Here is a 5,000-nt window from a genome sequence, read left to right as displayed (position 1 = left end):
CCCCCCCTCGCCTGCCTCCACAGCTCTGTCATCCCCCCCACTAACGTAGGGGCTCGGGAAAGACTAGTGGCGCGGAGCTCGGCAGCGGCGTGGAAACGCCACCCACCGCCGCCGCTCTCGCTGGTGCCCGCCGCGGAGGCCGCCCTTCGGGCGATGCGTGGCACGGACCTCCGCGGGCAGGGCTGCGCATCTGGAACTTCGAAAAGGGCCGCCCTTGCTAACACTGTGCTTCCCCACGCGGGGAGCGATTCGGACGGCTGGCCCCCACGCCGGGGTGGGTGGGCGCCCCGCCGTTCGCCCGCGTGGGTCGTCAGACCACTGTTCATCGTTCGGTGCGATTCAAACTTCCCACAGCTCGGCCGCCTCCGTCCTCGAACGGGAGGTGACGGCCGGCGTGCGCGCCCAAAGATAGGTGGTGGAAGCCCGGGGGTACAGGAGGAAGGACACCGCTCACCGTAAACCGACGCGAGCTCCAAAGCCCGGGTCGAGCGAGCAGCACCACCTCCCCACCCGGGAGCGCCGTGCCAGATCGATCGGAGGATAAGACCGCTCTGAGAGGACATGGACGAGAGGGGCGTCCGCCTTCCGGAGCCCCCCCTTTCGGACGAGGACTCCGGATTTGCCCCCCGAAAGCCATCACCTCCAGAGAACCAGGGACCGCCGAGGGAGGGTCTGGTCAGGCTTGGGTACCCCAGCATTGCCTCTCTCGCTTGGGATGCACGATCGGCAAAAGTCCCTCTCGGAGCTGTGGAAGTTCGGTCTCAGCCGGAGTGCGCAACTTCCAGACGAGAGGGACCACATGCCAAGTCGCCTACCCAAGTCGGGGAACCAGAGAAACAACTGCTTTCTATCGGGGTAGAGAGACGACACTCTCTCAAGTACATTCTGCCAGAGGTGCGCATTCCTATGTATTTGCATTGCGGGACAACGTCCCCACTTTAAGGGGACGAAGTCGGAACTGTACCCGGCCTCAAGTCACTGTAGGGCGGATGCGGCACCTAGAAAATTCCTCATTCCGGTTCTTTTTCACTTAGTCGTTTTTTTTTTTGGCAAGAATGTACCCCAGGATGGCCAAAAAGCCAAAGCCAGGGACTGAGAACCATCGAGCATGCTCTGAGGGGACATAGTCAGAGGGGGCGTCCGCCTTCCAGAGCCCTCCTTCCCACGAGGACTCCAGATTTGCCCCCCCCCCCCTGACAACAGCCATCGCCTCCAGAGAACCAGGGACCACCGAGGGAGGGTCTGGTCGAAGCTCAGGTACCCAGGATAGCTTCTCCGGCTTGGGCATGGACCGCCAGACAAAGCCGCGGACCATGAACCATCCAGCCTGCTCTGAGGGGACATAGTCAGAGGGGGCGTCCGCCTTCAAGAGCCCTCCTTCCCACGAGGACTCCAGATTTGCCCCCCTGACAGCCATCACCTCCAGAGAACCAGGGACCGCCGAGGGAGGGTCTGGTCAAAGCTCACGTACCCCAGGACAGCTTCTCCGGCTTGGGCACAGACCGCCAGACAAAGCCGCGGACCATGAACCATCCAGCCGGCTCTGAGGGGACATGGTCAGAAGGGGCGTCCGCCTTCTAGAGCCCAAACTCGGCCACGGACTCCAGATTTGCCCCCCTGAATGCCATCACCCTTCAGAAGACCAGGGACCACCGAGGGAGGGTCTGGTCAGGCTCAGGTACCCCAGGATCGCCTCTCTCACTTGGGACGCACGACCAGCAAAAGTCCCTCCTGGAGCCGTGGAAGTTCAGTCTCGGCCGTATTTTGCAACTTCCACGACAAGAGGGACCACCTTCTAAGTCGCCTACCCGAGCCAGAGAACCATAGGAACAACCGCCATACATCGGGGTAGAGAGAGCCCACTCTCTCCTATATTCTCCCGCAGGTGCGCATTACTATGTATTTGCATTGCGGGACAATGTACTTCAATGAGCGGGACAAAGTCGGAAATGTATCCGACCTCCTGGAACTGTGCGGCTGCTACAGCAGTCAGAAATTCCCCATTCCGGTTCTTTTTCACTTGGATTTTTTTTTTTGCAATTTTTTGCCTAAAACGTATTCCTCCAACATGTACTAGCTCATGACACTTGAAATTTTTGAGCCAATTGATAATAACAGCTTTTTAGAGCTCAAAAACAAAAAAAATTTGAGCGAACAAAAAATGTTCGAAAATGACCTCAGCTCCTGGAACTGTTTTCGGTACACCTCCAGAGAGGCTCCCCTGCCTGGAAGTCTGTCACTGCTCAGCTCGAAATTTTTCTAAGTCCCAAAATTCGGTTTTTCATCCAAAATTCAACTTTCTGCCCAGGATCCACAAACTTTAAACCCAGTTGGGGGACCCTCCCTGGGGGCCCTACAACATACTGAAGCCCCCCTGTGGTGGAAGTAGGGGAATTTACTTATTTTTACACAAAATCACAAAATTCCATTTTTTGTTCGCAAAACACTTTTTTGTCCTCAAGAAACTTTTTTGTCCTCAAAACACTTTTTTGTCCTCGAGAAACTTTTTTGTCCTCAAGAAACTTTTTTGTCCTCAAAACACTTTTTTGTCCTCAAAACTCAATTTCTTCCATAATTCGACTTTCCCCCAAAAAACCACACATTCTACCCTCATGGGAGGCACTCTCCCTCGGGTCCCCACATCATATTGACGCCCCAGAGCGGTGGGAGAAGGGGAAATCTGATTTTTGCACAAAAATCCAAAAATCGCTCTAAGTCCAAAAATCCTGAAAATTTTTCTAAGTCCCAACGGTACTTTCTGAAAAGTGTACCCAGGCCCCTGGAAGCCTCCTAGGTACACCTCCTGAGACTCCCCCCTTCCTGGAAGTCTGACACATCTCGAAATTTTTCTAAGTCCCAAAAACTGGTTTTTGCTCCATAATTCGACTTTCCCCCCAAAAGCCACACATTCTACCCTCATGGGAGGCACTCTCCCTCGGGTCCCCACATCATATTGACGCCCCAGAGCGGTGGGAGAAGGGGAAATTCGATTTTTGATCAAAAATCCAAAAATCGCTCTAAGTCCAAAAATCCTGAAAATTTTTCTAAGTCCCAACGGTACTTTCTGAAAAGTGTACCCAGGCCCCTGGAAGCCTCCTAGGTACACCTCCCGAGGCGCCCCCTTCCTGGAAGTCTGTCACATCTCGAAATTTTTCTAAGTCCCAAAAAATGGTTTTTGCTCCATAATTCGACTTTCCCCCCAAAAGTCACACATTCTACCCTCATGGGAGGCACTCTCCCTCGGGTCCCCACTTCATATTGACGCCCCAGAGCGGTGGGAGAAGGGAAAATTCGATTTTTGCACAAAAATCCAAAAATCGCTCTAAGTCCAAAAATCTTGAAAATTTTTCTAAGTCCCAACGGTACTTTCTGAAAAGTGTACCCAGGCCCCTGGAAGCCTCCTAGGTACACCTCCCGAGGCGCCCCCTTCCTGGAAGTCTGACACATCTCGGAATTTTTTCTAAGTCCCCAAAAATGGTTTTTGCTCCATAATTCGACTTTCCCCCCAAAAGTCACACATTCTACCCTCATGGGAGGCACTCTCCCTCGGGTCCCCACTTCATATTGACGCCCCAGAGCGGTGGGAGAAGGGAAAATTCGATTTTTGCACAAAAATCCAAAAATCGCTCTAAGTCCAAAAATCTTGAAAATTTTTCTAAGTCCCAACGGTACTTTCTGAAAAGTGTACCCAGGCCCCTGGAAGCCTCCTAGGTACACCTCCCGAGGCGCCCCCTTCCTGGAAGTCTGACACATCTCGGAATTTTTTCTAAGTCCCCAAAAATGGTTTTTGCTCCATAATTCGACTTTCCCCCCAAAAGTCACACATTCTACCCTCATGGGAGGCACTCTCCCTCGGGTCCCCACTTCATATTGACGCCCCAGAGCGGTGGGAGAAGGGAAAATTCGATATTTGCACAAAAATCCAAAAATCGCTCTAAGTCCAAAAATCTTGAAAATTTTTCTAAGTCCCAACGGTACTTTCTGAAAAGTGTACCCAGGCCCCTGGAAGCCTCCTAGGTACACCTCCCGAGGCGCCCCCTTCCTGGAAGTCTGACACATCTCGGAATTTTTTCTAAGTCCCCAAAAATGGTTTTTGCTCCATAATTCGACTTTCCCCCCAAAAGTCACACATTCTACCCTCATGGGAGGCACTCTCCCTCGGGTCCCCACTTCATATTGACGCCCCAGAGCGGTGGGAGAAGGGAAAATTCGATTTTTGCACAAAAATCCAAAAATCGCTCTAAGTCCAAAAATCTTGAAAATTTTTCTAAGTCCCAACGGTACTTTCTGAAAAGTGTACCCAGGCCCCTGGAAGCCTCCTAGGTACACCTCCCGAGGCGCCCCCTTCCTGGAAGTCTGACACATCTCGGAATTTTTTCTAAGTCCCCAAAAATGGTTTTTGCTCCATAATTCGACTTTCCCCCCAAAAGTCACACATTCTACCCTCATGGGAGGCACTCTCCCTCGGGTCCCCACTTCATATTGACGCCCCAGAGCGGTGGGAGAAGGGAAAATTCGATTTTTGCACAAAAATCCAAAAATCGCTCTAAGTCCAAAAATCTTGAAAATTTTTCTAAGTCCCAACGGTACTTTCTGAAAAGTGTACCCAGGCCCCTGGAAGCCTCCTAGGTACACCTCCCGAGGCGCCCCCTTCCTGGAAGTCTGTCACATCTCGAAATTTTTCTAAGTCCCAAAAAATGGTTTTTGCTCCATAATTCGACTTTCCCCCCAAAAGTCACACATTCTACCCTCATGGGAGGCACTCTCCCTCGGGTCCCCTCAACATATTGACGCCCCAGAGCGGTGGGAGAAGGGGAAATCTGATTTTTGCACAAAAATCCAAAAATCGCTCTAAGTCCAAAAATCCTGAAAATTTTTCTAAGTCCCAACGGTACTTTCTGAAAAGTGTACCCAGGCCCCTGGAAGCCTCCTAGGTACACCTCCTGAGACTCCTCCCTTCCTGGAAGTCTGACACATCTCGAAATTTTTCTAAGTCCCAA

Source organism: Dendrobates tinctorius, unplaced genomic scaffold (assembly GCF_039654945.1).
Source record: "Dendrobates tinctorius isolate UK_male_01 unplaced genomic scaffold, ASM3965494v1 ptg000227l, whole genome shotgun sequence".
Classification (NCBI taxonomy): domain Eukaryota; kingdom Metazoa; phylum Chordata; class Amphibia; order Anura; family Dendrobatidae; genus Dendrobates; species Dendrobates tinctorius.
Note: the sequence above shows the minus strand (reverse complement) of the source record.